Raw genomic sequence first — 16,980 nt, 5'->3', positions numbered from 1 at the left:
AGATTGACCTAGAGATCGCTGTTCACGGCAATGATGCCAGAGCACATCATATGGACGCCCAATAATTTCACAGTAAAAAAAATGTGAAGAGGGAAAATGACTAATAATCGCTGGAAAGATGGGCAGATAATTAAAATACACTATGGAACACCATAGTTATAAAGCGAGTGTATATCTAATATTCCAAACATGGATACGCCCCACGACAACATTGTGAATAAAAAAACTAAGACAAGGCTGGAGACCAAATCATAGCTGAATAAACGCAATTACAATAAAACAAGGAAAAACGTAGTTAGTAAACCGAAGCACATATAAGTCTAACACATGGAGATACAATGATAACACTATAAAAAAAATACTAAAAAGGGAGAGATTGATCAAAAAATTGCTAAATAGACATAGTTGGAACAGAACATGGAAAGACATAGTAATGAACTCAGAGCAATGAACCGACTTATCAAAACTTCTGAAAAGCATTATAGTATAATCCTGGTAATGATGATGATTATATACATATGTATAATGATGACGAAATCTTTTATGAATATACTAACATATAAAAGCGTATATAAGTGTCCGTAGAATATCAAAAATATGGTATCACATTATATATTCAAACATTGATCAGTATTCAAGCTGTGATATGCGACCGATATTAACAGAAATTTTTACTGAAAATTAAAATGAATTTCGTTTAAATGAACAGCGATAGATTGGAACTCACAATATAGTGTATAGAAAGAAAGTTTATAGAAATTATAGAATCTGGAATATCTTTGAATGAAGTCAAATTTTTAACAAGAACTACTATATAATGTGACGGTGAAGTTTTGAAGACCATATATGGTCCTGTTGTTGTTAAAGAAATATCATCATTCAGTTTTATAGATGTTATTGGTTTAACTGATAAGTTATTATCTCTTGATTCATCTCGGTTTCAAATAAAAAATCTCTTCTTTCAATAATCTCAGTGTTCCTCTTAACTATAACTACACTCACTTCCTTTCATTTGGCAACATTTATTTGTGGAAGTACCATGGCACTGTTCTCGAACTGACGTCATTCATATAATATTGACGTATTCCATTGAATGCTATTGAATGCTAATGAATACTACAATAATTCCCCATCAAAACCTTTATAACTTAGTTCAAGCTCGTTTATTTGTGTTACTAAAAATATTATTATTTAAATATAAAGTAGCTTTTTTCTAATTACAGTGTACTAGCACTAAGAATTCATATGGAAATTATAATAATTGACGCTGGGGCTAGCTGCATACAATGAATGAAAGGCAAATTGAATGAATGAATGAATGAGTACTTTGTGCATAATGCAACTTTTGTCTACTATTTATTATTTAGCGGATGCTGTTTTTTTTTAATTTCTTTTATTTAAAGTGCAATTTTATTACATTTAAATTTATTATAATAAAAACGGCTCTCTGTCGACATTCAGACTAAAATACACCGGAGAACGGCAATTAAGCGTTATTTATCTCATATATATTATATATAATGTGTTTTGTTCGTACTTTTTTCCCATTACACATTTAATTTATTATTATTTAAATAATTACCTATTTTTTTTTTTAATTACAACAAATAATATTTAAATATTGTCTATTTATTTATGTTGTAGCTTACAATTGTAGCCTTCACCATAGCAATTGAAAACGAAATTTAACATCCCTGTTAGCAAAAGTATTCCGAGATTTAATTATAGCAATTACTAACTACTGGTTAATAAAAAATATTGTTGAATAGAAAAGTTTACTAGAATTGTTTTATAGAATTGATAATTGTTTTTAACAAATTAAATTATATAGTGTATAAAAATGAATTCATACTAAGAGTATCATTTCTACAAAAACTTAAATGTTTTTTCAGAAAGCTTGAATATAGAATTGTTGTTCTCGCTAAAGATTTAAAGTGGTTTATATAAACCTAATTTTTCAGTTTTTAGCTCTAATATAACTTATAACTTTTAAACAAAAAGCTCTAAAAGCATATATCTGAGGAACATGAAATCCTTAGAGGTATGCTAAAACAACATATGTGATAGAGTCAACCTTTATCCAAACTAAAATGCCGAGAGTGCATTTGTTTCCAGCAATTTTTTGTGTCATTATTTATAGAAGTACGATTTTGTCAGATATTACTTATCAGTGCTAAAATATAACTAATCCGTTGATAAGTCATAACGCTTACATAAAAGATTAATAAAACTATGGTAAGGTGGATTAATATGGTCTACTAACTTAAACAACAGAGACAAAGTTCAGAACTATTAATGTATCTAGCCAAATGGGGTATATTCAGTAGCGGACTCCATTCAACTGTAAAACTTTGTAATGAAAAGATGGTCCAATCGCGCCTAATGCAATTAACAGTCCAGACTTACCATTCATATTTAGACTACTGCCCTCTCCTTAACATAAAAAAATATACCAGGCTATAAAATATTGACCCACAACGAAGTGCTAACATTCGTAATTAATAATTGTTAATGGAGTTCCAAGAAAATGACAATTGGAGATGGTTAAAATATCGAACAAATTAAAACTTAAATAGCTAATGGAGATATTTACATTTTGACTTACCTCACAAATTAGACTTTGAAATTTATGAGTAAGGTAAAGGTCCAAGTTTATGGTATTACAGAAACCTTACATAAAGAAAAAAAAAATTTTTTTTAAATTTTGAGAGTTTTTCTTATAAAATCATGTTTTTCTGAGATCAAATTTGTAATCAAACATATTGAATAAATGGAGTTGGTTATACCATACCAAACATGGAAATGAAACATAAATATTATATTGCTTAGCTCCTTAGCATAGTTTAATTCCATAACCCTCAAGTAAGGAAGTAGCTAACCCCTGCCTATCTAATTTTAATATAAAGTCTGTTGATAATCTGCAGTAATTTCTTCAGCTTTGAAGGTGATTTCTTACTCCCATGAGAGTCAAGTTGGTTATCCAACTTTCTAGTTAAGCTTACTGGTTATTCCAGCGATTTAGCGAACGTCTCTGAAATTAACTATTAATCATCGTTACAAATCTCTACTAAATGGAGATGTCTTTTGAGTATATGCTTTTAGTGATACCTAAGGCTTTGAAGTTTAGGGGATATATATATATATATATATATATATTTAAGAAAATAACTATACAAAAGAATTCAAAAGACCTCATCATAGCGTACAGTGTTTCTGAGCCATGTGGCATGTAGCCATCGTTTACGTCTCTTGCTACGTCACTACACCACGTTATGCACTAAGTTCATTCGTACTGAAGTAGAAAGAGTATTTTTTTATTAAGACTGCATTTAATTTCTATTTAGCAAGAGGATGTAATGCAATCACATATGGCTTCTAATGTTGTTGTTATTATTGCAGCAGTTACCGTACTCATATGCATTTAAGCGGCATGAGGTATACGTCATATAGCATGAGTGGAAAATTATTTCAGATAATTTATTGCAACAAAAACGTTGAATACGTAAACAAAAACGTCCGAAAAGATACATTTTTTATAAACAATCGTTAAAATTACTTGCGAAAAATCTTGTTTAGTATTTAACAAGAAATATAAGGAAAAAATTAATATTGCAAGTATAAGAAAAAAATCCACAATAATAAAATTTGCATACAAAATGAGAAGCAATTCAAATGTGAAAAACTCATTTTTCTTTATTTAATTTATAATTTTTTTCTTAATAAAAATTTAATGAATGAAAATTGCTGCTGCAGCCTATTTGCATGAAGGAAACTACAATATTTCGAAACGAAATACATTTTTCTTTTGATATTTTCCTCTGTGTAATTTATTTTATTTTGTTTTGTACTAAATAAATTGTTGCAATTCTTTTCTATGCATTTACTTTGTTATTATTAAAAATTATGTAAATTGTTTACTTTTGTTTATTGTTTTTGTTTAAATAAAATTAGAAGTACAGCACAAAAAATTATTATTATTAAGATTTTCACATAAGATGGAAATCACTCAATGGCACTGCACAGTGGGCTAACTACCAGAAATATGTTGGCAAAATTATTTCATTCATATGTTATGTATCAAACTATCGTCCAACCACAGAACTAATTAGACAAGTACAAGCTTGTAACTTAAAACGATTCTCGTTGAGGAGTATGTTGTCAGAAGAAAATGGTAGAAGAATTTCATAAATGAAAGCTAGGCAATCAGTATGTATTTCTAAATTTTATCTCGAAGTTCCAACAAATAAATTGCCAGCAACTCTGTTTTATCCGACTAGAAAAGAATGTTGGAAGGATCCAGTTATTGATATGGAGACAAACCAGTTTCTTACCAAAAGAATGTATTTTAAAGTGATTGATGATTTACTTCTTCTTACAGTATTTATTAGTAGCCACAATTAATACAATTAAATTAAAGATAATATATTTAACCACATCTCGTTGTTGTTATGGAGACAAACTAGTTCCTTACCTAAAGATTTTATTCTAAACAGATCGATTAGTTAATTCTTTTCACTGCAAGATCATGTACTGCAAGTCTTACTGCAATTCTCTCTAGGTATTGGTGTATAGAAACACACGCAGAGAAACTGCACATTCCCTATAATCCTCATTGCAGAAAATGTGGACACCTACAAAAAAAAGAAACCAGTTTACATTTGCTTTGTGAATACTCGGCTTTGCCGTCCAGTAGAAAAAGGTTTTTAGGGAAGTACTTTTTTGATAGCTTATAAGATTGCTCATCGGTAAAATGAAAGATATAACTTATTTAAATTCTATGGGATTGATTTAGTCTGTACCTTTCTATCTTAGGGTTTCTTGCGAGGAATGTGATAGCAAAACGGCGAAAAATCGTTAATTGCGGCCAATGGAAGATTATGACCAGTCACTGCAATCAAACAATCATCACATATTAGATTAATACTGGAAAAAATATCAGCGAAAAAAAGGTTGAAGTAGACAACTACAGAGAAATAGCTCAGCATTAAAAAGAGAAAAATAAGTTGAAGAATAAGTATTGCACGAATAATATTAATGGAACTACTGGGTTACTAGTTCCACTTAAACTTTGATTAAACATTTTTGTTATAACTACGAGCAAAATATCCATCATGTATGTGGTATAATGTTTGCTGTTCCCCAGCTTGAACGTCAGAATGACGCTTTCATTCCCTTTCCTTAGCTCTTACTTTTCAATTGAGATGTTCGAGTACCATCAATTCCAACTTCAGAATGATGCTTTTATTCCCTTCCCTTAGGTCTACTTTTTAAGTGGGATATTCGAGGCCACCTTCATGCTAGTGCTGGTTCTGTGGCTTGAATATCTCTTTCAGGAATTTGCTCATTAAACATTTTCCATTTTGAAAATGCTTTAGACTCTGTATCTGCTTAAATAATCACTTCACACATCTAGCAACTTACTTTTATGGAATTTTATGCAGTTTTTGTAGGGAACTGAATGAAATCTCCAACACGAACAGAGGGAGTTTACTCGGCACTGATGAAAGAGTTATTTAGATGGCATCCCATATCGGATGAAGAAATAAAACTCTGTAATATAGGTTTAATTTTACAATTTTTAGAGTAAGTTGTACTAGGGAATATACTCTCTATCCAAGAAGAACACAAACAGATCTCTAAGTTGGAGTACAAGTTCTCCAACATAACAATAACGAAGCTTCTTCAGTCATAAGCTATGACTCATAACTGAAATAACTAAAAGTTTGACTCCTAGCAATGGTAGTTGACCCATTGTACGAGTACTAGTAGTGCTGCTGCAGTGATTTCCTTTAAAAAAAAATTTTGTTTTTTCTAAATACAAACAATTTGAAATTTATTATTCACATTTAAATAGGCACAATTTTTTCCAAACAATTATGTACTCCGTAAGTAGTTGCACGTATAGAAAATGCACATATCTTGTGATTTTCCGTTTAAATATTTTTGCAAAGCAATTAGTTTAAATTAATATTTAAATAAGCCAAACGAAGAAGGGTGTTGCGCGGGGTGTGTTAATGGTACAACAACGTACTTATATTTTTCCCAAACCACACTTAACAATGAACGAGTATTGGAACAATTTGGCTTAACAATAGATGTGCAGATACGGCAACGAAAGCGGCAAGTGACCAAAGTGGAACGCTGAGGTACGTAAAGTCGATTGTAGGTACAAACGCTGCTCCACTAAATGCAACGCAACGCAACACAACGCAACAATGCAGACAAAAATGATTTGTTGTGGTTAATTGCATTTAAGTATCTGCAAATTTTTTTCAATAATAAATTAAAAAAAAAATTAAAATTGTTGGTTTTGCATAACAACAATAACAACAACAACTACGTCCATAATAATAATTAGTAATAATACTTTATCACATAACGACCAGCGATTGCTGGCCGCATAAACAAATTGTAGAACAATAAATGCCTACAATTTATTATTTAAAAACAAAATAAGATATAAATTAGCACAATGTACCGAATTTAATTATATTAATTAAGTATCTCGTAATTATGGACTTGCATTATGCAGTTCTATTCAATGAAAATACTGCTCGCTGTATGAATAACTTCATTACTCAACTTATGTATATCAAAATGATTGATTGTACTAACTATAGTCGTATACGAATAAGTAATGAAATTTTAATAGAAACCTATAATATAAATTAAAATAATTTATACATCAATTTTTTATGAAGAATAATTCTCAACAATAATGTCTATGTTATGTTTTCTAAATGACATAAAAATCCTTTTACTCGTGTAGGGAATGTATTTAAGGTTGCTTATGATTATTTTACTATTTATATCAACAAAAAAAAAATCTATTTGATTTACAATAAGTTACTCAAATCTATACCAGTAAATAATCTGTAACATTATTTATTATTCCAAATTTATGAGTCAATTACGGAAAATCACCACTCCTCATCACCACTCACTAAAGTAACTAAGTGAGTCGTTGTAAATACTTTATAGTTCAAATTATAGTAGCATAATTAATTATATATGAGTTAAGCTTGGAAATATAATAAAAAAATAGTATCAGTTCGATAATCGTAAAAGAAGTTAACTACGAAAAAATGCCCTACACTATGCAGCATTTTCTTTGCTATGTTTTCTATTATCGCGCAACCTCTAAACTCAGATTTAAAGCTCTCCTTCTTTACGTTATTATAAGTAATTGATATAGCTTTTCCTTACCTCTCTAGAATGCTTCCCACCTCATTGCTGCGCTAAAAGAACTCAAAGGAGTGAAATATCGGAATGAAATTCATAGTACAATAGACCTTTAATGTCTTACTAAGAGAATAAGACAGAGAGACAGAGACAGAGAGAATAAGAAGAATAATAACGAGCAATATAAAAAATTGGAAAACCCTTTAAAAATAATAGAAAATTATAACAGAGAAAGGAAACAAATATGTGACATTTAAATTAAGAAATCTTCCATTAAAAAACTGCTTTCATTGCAGTTGAATTTAAACTGTTGGCTCAAACAGTTTAACTGTTATATTAATAATATTACATTATGATACCAATTGGATCACTTATTGGCTCTGCCACCAGAACTTCCATAAGGGAGAATTGGAAAGTAGGGCTAAGTTCAACATTGACGTGTCTCCACCCTGGATCTAAGGATTTATAAATAATACCACTTCTGCAACTTTACTTTAATATCTTAGGCAAAAATTTGATATTCTAAAAACCTTTTCTCCTAATGCGAATATATACTTCGGGGAAATATAATGTTTCTATGCAATTCTTTATTTTGCTGCTTCTTTTCTCAGCGTACAAAGTTTTTTCTTAAATCGTAGAATTCCTTCTTCCTTCACACTTTACTTCCAGATCGTATTTGGAAGTGTTCGTCTGCAGTAAAGATCTCAGATGTTGGTATTCAAAGCACTCGTGTGAAACTTCAACCCAATTAAAGTAATTCTGAAAAATGATTTGTTAAAAAATACACCGTAATTATAGTTATTTCGGCAATTCACATCGCTTTCAAAATAGAACACGAATGAATGTAATATTTTAACACGAATGAATGAAATGTTAAGGTGCTATCACCATTTGCGACAGGCCAATAGAAGTTTAGCTAATATTTCTTTAGCATCTAAGTCCAGTACCGATTTTGGCGACTTTGCTATGAAATCTCCTACTATAATCTCTGCTTCTGTCATTGACACCCAAAAGTTCACATACGATCATTTTTTGCAACAGGTTAAGCGTAATTTCACTAACAATTCTTTAGCATCCAGGTGCAGAGCAAAATGACCTACATATATATGCCAAATATAGAATTTCTGACTAAATTCAAAAGAACAGATCAGAAATGTTTAATATGATATCAGTTCTAGTGGGAAACTCCACCTGGTTTACTGGAACTCGCGAAGAAGACATCGGACTACCTATTTTATCTATGTCGGACCTTATCCAGATCATCGCTTAAGTTATTGAATGCCCCTTTCTATAATTCACTAAGCAATATTTTCAACATTAATACTGGCCAGATATAGTATTTGCATTTGCATCCGCCTCAACTTTCTACCCACAATTGCAAGGTAGGACTTTCTTAGTTGCTTGTGGAGCATTTGATTCTTCCTCCACTTCATCTACCTAGCTATAGAACCTAAATGTATGTAGTCTAAGTAGTTATGTAGATTAATTTCAATCAGGAAGGAAGTCTTCAAAAGTTTTCTATTCCGTATATAATGGTGTAATTGATATATTCAATTGATTAAATGACATATGCGTAGTAAGCACTCAGTGTTGTTATGAAATATAGAAGCAAGAGTAAAAGACTTATCACAATTATTTACACATTACATATGAGTATCACCCACAGAACTGTTTTTTATACCAAACTCTACTGATTGATATAAATGTATCTTAGCTTCACAGCCACTTGCATTTTCCCTTCAAACAATCACGATTTCATAAAATTACGGCCAAACTGTTATCGCTCCTCTGCTTCTGCTTCTGCTTCTTCTTCGTTTTGTGTAAATTAAACGTCTTGCTGATATTTATCTAAACAACACAGATTTTTACTATTTAATAAGTATGAAAAATATACATTTTGCACAATGTTTGTTGTTACCGCCGCCATAGCCGCTGCTGCTGCCAGTGCCGGTGCCTGTGCCAGTGCCTGTGCCTGTGCCAGTCCCAGTGGCAGTGCTAGTACCGGTGCTGCTGCCGTTCCAGCTACGCAATAATCATTTTTGCACCATGTGTGTCGCTGCATGCATCACTTGCCTTGCAACGCCACTATCAAAAAGCAAATTTTTTTTCTCAAAGCAAACCAAAAAAAAAAAATATATATAAAAAATTGCTGCAATGTTTTATTGTTGCTGATATTTTTGCTAGTGTTGCTGTGTTGCTGTGTTGCTCTGTTGCTGTTGCAGTTGCTGCCGCTGAGGCATTTAACTTCTCAACTCTTTTGCACAGAAAGCAAAAACGAAAAGCTGAAAAAATTGAGTGTTTAGCAGGAAACTACTTTGCATTTAATTGTCTGTAATGACGTGCAATATAAAATGTTAAAATGAGAAACTACAAATAAAAAATAGCAACAACAACAACAACAACAACAAATAAGAAATTAAAGCACTGCGAAAATGTATCTAGTATCTAGTATCTAGATTTGTGTTAAATCGCTTGTTGTTGTACTTAGTTGTGTGATTTTATTTCTACTTCTTATTTTAGTGGATGTTTAACAAAATGTTTTTATGATTACACTATCTTTATGTATAAATTTTTTCTTTTTTTTTTTTGTGTAATTTTTACACTTTTTACCAATATTAAATATGTATTTCGATGTAATGATTTAGTTACCAGAAGCATTACGTTTTGTTTGCAGTTTTTTAATGGGGCAATATATAACAGGCAGAGCCCAGTTGTTGTTGTTGCACATTTTTCAATCTTAGGCGATATATTTTTTTATTGTAAAATACTTGAACATCTAATTATATGTAGGTACATTATATTTATTTATAGATCATTAATTGTCTTCAATAATAGATTTCAATTTTTTATATTATTTACTCCTATATGACTTTAGTTTGCAGTTTGCTTTACCATCATCCCATCCCATGATTCCCAACAATCGATACTAGGCGAAAGTTTGTGGAAGCTATCAATAGTCTATCATAATGACAAGCTATTAACATTTAGACTATTGATAACAGGGAATAGCTATCCAAACATCATATTTTAGTCAAATATAAAATAATCAGCAATAAAAAAAAATGCCTTAGTGTTGACGAGCTATTAGAAATTCCGGCAATCGATACTTGGCAATAGTTTTTCGAAACTGTCAATAGCTTTTCGATAATAGGCGGTAGCTTTTCAAAAACCTCAATATTGTCATTAAATATGTGATACAATCTGTGATGATAAACTGCTAGTAGTCCCAACTACTGATACTAGGCTATTTTTTTGTTTTTTAAACTGTCAATACTCTATCACGTTAACTAATAGTTCTGATTATCGATAATAAACGATAGTTTCCAAAAACCACCACATTCTCATAAAATACAAAATAATCACCAATTTACAAAACGCCTTAATTATTAATTATAAGCTATTAACAGTCCCGACAATCGAAATATTGCAATAGTTTTTTGAAACTATCAATAGTCTATTATAATGATTAGGTATTTGTAATTTTGACTGTTCATAATAAGCGATAGTTTTCCGAAAACCAATTCCGATTCCCGTCAAGTATTAAATAATCAATAATACGAACAATATCCTAGTGGAAACAAACCATTAGTAGTCCTAACTATCGATACTAGTTGATAGTTTTCCCAAACAATCGATGCACTAACATGATGTCAAGCTGTTGGTGGTTCGTACTATCCATAATAGAAGATAGTTTCAAATGTCATCTATAGACACAGATAGTCTAGGTAGACATAGTTATAACACTTTAAATAAAAACAAAATAAAAAAAAGGACTCTCAGTTATATATGCAACAAAAATCTGATACAAAGACTTTCAGTGTTAGTCATTTGCATTGTCGTAGGTAGGTTTGTGGGTGAGTATATTAGAAACTGTTTTTGTTTGCATTGGTTCTCTCTGTAGTACGCTTAATTAATTATAATTATAATATGAGTACAATATGAAAGGCAATTATAAAGTTAATGGTTGATTATTTTTTTATGTACGTCCATAATAAGTGATAAATGGACAGCGCAGGTTCTCTGCGTGAGATCCTTCAGATCAGCAATGGTGTGTATTTAGCAGTTCTCTCGACATGGTCTTCTTATATCGACCCGGTTGGTTACTGATTTTCACTTATTACGTATATTAATTGACTGCTGAAAATAAAGATAGTTGGTTTTAGTGGCAGTCTTTAGAGGAACATATACCGATTTCTCTAAGGAGACGTATAGAGAAGCGCAAAACTGTCTGTTGTTTCATTAAGGAACGAGAGGGTATTGCCGCGATATCCGCGAGTTGACTTAGTTCACCGATCTCATACCTACATTCCCCTAATTTTTTTGATTTAATGGCAATAGATCTAAATCTAAATTAGTACAACTATTTTTTAAAATAGATTTTTTATATAGTTTGTTATTATCCAACAAACTTTTCTAAAACTTCAGTTTAAAAAGCTTTAGTTTCATTAGTCATCTATAGAGAGTAAGTGATATCTGGGAATGGTGGAATTGATAATATGAAAAATGGCATTGGTACTTAATAATTGCAGTACATATTGACTACTTGCAATTATTCAAATATTTTGAATTCTCTAAAAACTGAATAAATTAGTACTGCTACTACAATATATATTTTATAATTAGAACTGATTCTAATCAAATAGACAACTGATAATCTTTCAAATGAAGGCTAGAATATTAACTAAGTATGTATCCTTCCAGACCGAAAGTCATACCATTCTTTCTAATAAAACCCAGAATATTAACTAAGAATTTATTCTTCCTGAGTATAAGTCAGATCTGTATTTCGAATAAAGGCTGCAACATTAACTGACAGTGTATACTTCCAGAATACAAGTCACATTCTTCCGTGCAAGTATTACATATTGTTATACCAGAAGGACTCAGTTTGTTTAAATGATACGACAAGTTAACTTGTTTCATCTACTCTTAAAATAATAAGGATTAAAATCATATTACAAAGTCCAGTCTAGTCTAGACAAGTCTACCTAGTCTATTCTGTCTCTTAATCTTAGTCTGTCTAGTCTATTCATCAAATTCTTATATTACCTACATGTACCTTAACTTATACCTATTATATTATCCTCAATGCAATCCTTTATCTTAAATTCCACCAAAAACTCCACATTTCCCAGTGCATTCGTTGCATTGCTGCCACTTTCCTTAGCAGCAAAACGACTCACGGTGCATTTGCGGTGCAAAATTATCAAAATAAATTGATTGTTGCACATTTTGTCGTTAATTATAGCAACAAATTGTCGTAAATTAGTTGCATTTTGCTTTATATTTGTTATTGTGAACAATTTTTTAACTTTTCAATTTGTTTATTTCGTTTCGGTTTTATTGCGGGTTTGTTTGCATTTCAGTTGGCTTCAGCATCTCTTCATGGGATTCGTTGCGAATGCATTTCTTTTCTTTAATTCAGCCGTCGAGTGTTTATTAGTGCAAAAGGCTCGAATTAATTTTATTGTATATTTCTGGTTAATAATTATGCACGAGTACGCGGTAATTGGCAGCTGAACTTCTAGGAATTATTTAAAATAGCAACAAAGCATTTACAATTCAGTTTTCCTACTCAATTGAAGCCACACTAAAGGCGTGGTAATTGGTTTAAATACAGGGAGTAGAGCTGCATTCTCACTATGCAATTTGTAGGTTTTCAATTTATTTATTTTTCTTTTTTTTCGTTTTTTTTTTTTGTTATTTTAATATTAATTTTGTAATTCAGTCTGCACTGCATTTGGTACTTACGAATGCAGAAACTTCAATTTTATATTAAATCTCAACAGGAAACTCATAATGAAGTTATAAATTCTAAAAAGTATTTCGTAAGTGTAAACAATGTCTGCGGATTTATAAATTCTAAATAATACCAGAAATACCAGACGGGATGTGTGGATTAAATTTTGCATAATAATAAAAAAATGCAAAATTGCAGAGCGTTTTTATTATACAAAAATCAATATGATTTATGATCTCGTTTATATATTTATCACCAATTTTTCAAAACTGTAGATATATATCTTAATATAATATAAGTCATATAACAATATAGAAAGTTGATCATAATATACTTATAACAGACTTCATACACCTAATGGACTACGTAATCCGACAGCTCTTTAATGACGTACAACTATTTTTTTTACGTCGGCTTCTACATAATAAAACTAATCTACCTATACTATATCCACTAATTGGTGCCTTTGTGGGTAATTACTTCATCAATTGCTGATAATAGATATTTGGCGATGTCTGAAACATATATATAATGAACCCAATAATTAAGTTGATTAAAACAGTTTTTTTGATTTGACAGTCCTCTCTATTTTACCACTAATATAACAGCCCTAAATGCCCTAGTAAATTCAAACATTTGAATTTAAAATATTTAATCATTTGATTCTTAGCTTATTTGATACATATGTCCAATTTCTTATCAAATAAAGACTTTCTTGGTCATAAATATGCATTTATTTTTGGCATAAACTTCTTTAACTTCTACACACTTAATTCCCTAATCCTCCGCTTTATGAATTCATAGTAGATTTTTATGGATGCCATATCTAAACTTATTTTACGGAAAGCTTGCAAAATAATACTCTTCTACAAGAGGGTTTCGCGATGTAAATATGAGAAAATGGGTAAAGGATTGGTTGTTACAACAGTTAGTACCTAAATTCGCTGGTTTTTGCAATAATGCTTGAGTTTTTATTAAAGATCCATAAGTTCAAAAATTACTGAGAGTTTATGTCCCGAAAAAAAATCATAACTGCAACCAAGACGATGCCAGAACTCAATTTAAGTCTTGGTAAAAGAATCAATACATTGCTAATTAATTTACTTTAAATATGTTTTTAAGCTTCTTATTCTTTCTAAAATAATTCAGAGATTGCTGGAGAAGTTAAATTAAATGTATTTTTATGGTTTTTATTCTCTCCAAAACGTTCTATATGCTTCTGATAAAGTAACGTTCGCTTAAGATTTTGATGCAGCGGTGAATAATGAAGGACTAATTGTTCCTACATTTGTTTGAAACCCAAAACTCAACATTAATTATTATTTTTACTTACTTACTTCTGTCTTTATCTCTTAAGTGGAGCATAGTGCCTCAATTATTATTCACCATCCTTAATAAAATGTACAGAGTTTCTACTAAACCTCTTCTATTCGATCAATGGTCTTCTCAATCATGTCTTAATATTGATCATTTTCCGAGTCAGTGCATCTGGGCACTTTTCCTTTTTGATACCTTGGGGGTTTCTGCACAGTCCCACCCATCTCACTGCACCAACTTATATGATTGATGATGTTTTTTCATGTCCCTCTCGTAAATCTTTTTTAAGGCTTATACCACCACTTTTTGAGCAAATCAATATAATTACAACCCAATAATTAAAATAAACAGATTTATAAAGAACATTTATTACTTCGATATGAATTTTCATTATCTTTAAATATTTTCATATGAAAAACTTACACAATGTTCAATTTGTTCCTCTACTACAAGATCCCATTGGATTCCAGGAACAAACAGGTTAAAAATATTCATGCAACAAAAATATAAATTCTAGTCCAAAAAGATGCAGGAAAGTAGCCTATTTAATTTTTCTTATATATCTCTTAGATATATATAATATCTTTTAGATCTAATATCTTTTTATATATACAGAAAATGTTTTATTATATCAGAAGCCCGATTTATACTGAAAAAATATTGTAATAACAAATGTTATTAAAATAAAAATATATTTATAATAAATATATATAATTTTATAGGTTAAACAGAAATTAAAAATTAAAGTCAGTTGCAGTTAATAAACTCAAGCCAAGTCATTAATAATTATTGATGACTTTTATTTAATGATTTAATAATTATAAAAAACTCGTGGTGATTTTCGAGTTCTACGAAAAATTTCCCTAAAGGCAATGTAGGTCTCGTCTTTGGAAATTTTTGGTTGTAAACTAGTGTAATTAAATGCATTCAGCTTTGGTGATGCATGGCGTATGAGTAATGCCTTATATACTTATATACTTTTTTTAAATTAATTTAGTTTATATTTATTTGCATTTAATTATTTTTCATTTATTTTTATTTTATTGATATTAAATTCAATGTATTTTTTTTTTAATATTTGGTTAGTTTATTTTGTTTTAATTTATTTAATATTAATTTATTTGCATAGTTTTTTATTTTAACATCAAAATTGTGATATTTTTATTTTTTCATCAGTTTTTTTTTTAAATTATTTATAACTTATTTTTTTGGATGTCATTTTTTTATTATTATTTTTTTTTAATTTTTATAATTATGATAAAATTTTTATACTAATATGTTATATATTAATTAATAGCTTAAATTTTTTTTAATTTTTTTGTTATTATTTCATTTCAACTTTAAAAAAACATTTCAAATAATATTTAATATTAGGTATTACATATTTTTATGTTAAATATAATTTAATTTAAATAAACTTCTCATTGCACTTAATCGCTTGTAAACCGTACTCTAATACTATAATTACGTTGAAATATTTAATATGACTTAACAAAGCCAAAACCTATAATAACCGAAAACAAAAACACCAAAAGCAACAACAACAACAAAATAATTGTGATGATTATCTCACTGCCACTTAAATCTAATTAACTCATTCACAGCGAAATCTATTAATGCGCATACATATCGTTCGTTGTCACTTTAAATACTTTGACCACAAAATTCATGCAACCAAACTCAATTAACCACAACAGCAGAACCGCAACAGCGCAAAAAACAAAACCAAATGCAAAAATGTTAAAACCAAAAACAAAAAAAACCAAAAACCAAAAACAAGAACAACAACTCAAATTATGCACACAATTACAGAAAAAAGGTTGCCACACAAAATTTATGCACTAAAAAAATACACAAAATCCTGCGAATTGTAAATAAACGGCAAATCAAGCGTCAAATAACAAAAATCACAAAATCAACAGTTGTGCTCATCAGTGAGGGTTCCCATAAAATTATGCCAGCAGTCAACATATGTAATGCATGCAAAATTAAATACCTACATATATTAGTATAGAACACAAAACAAAAAAAACGAGAAAAAGATCATGTCCCTCTGCATATTCCAACTGACAAACACACTCCCACATCTCCTACTGACATTATGCCAATTTGCCAAACAACAAACAAAACCTTATACTCCATATGTGTGTATGTGTGTGCGTTTGTGCATGCAGTGAGCGTATGTATTATCTCGTACTAAACGTTAACAGAAAATGCATAGAAAAAAATTTAAATGGAATAGAACGTGTTGCCGCGTATAGCTTAAGCTAGAGTGCAGCTTTTTTATGCTTAAATGCAACAACAACAAGAGCAACAGCACAACAAATGCAATAAACACACAACAACAACAATTGCAATGCATATAGCCACATGCCAAACGAGTTCGTTGCGTGCATAGAAAAATGTATTAGTTTAGTAAAATATCATCATCATCATCATCATTATCATCAGCACCAACAGCATTTTTAACAGCAACAGTTTTATCAACAACATCAAAGTCATCACATGCCACAAACGATTTACATATATCAATATATTAACATGTACACACATGAATGCACAAAATATTCACACCACACTAAAAAGAAGAATAAAAAAAAACATAAAAAAATTAAACTACAAAAAAACATGTACAAATCACAGCAAATATGTACAAAAAACAATATTATATGTTGAAAGTAATACATCCATTTGCATACATACTAACTAACATACATGCATGCCAACATAACATATTTAAT

Source organism: Teleopsis dalmanni, chromosome 1 (genome assembly GCF_002237135.1).
Source record: "Teleopsis dalmanni isolate 2A chromosome 1, ASM223713v2, whole genome shotgun sequence".
In the NCBI taxonomy this organism is placed as follows: Eukaryota; Metazoa; Arthropoda; class Insecta; order Diptera; family Diopsidae; genus Teleopsis; species Teleopsis dalmanni.
The sequence above is the reverse complement of the archived record's forward strand: the minus strand, read 5'-3'. Positions refer to the sequence as shown.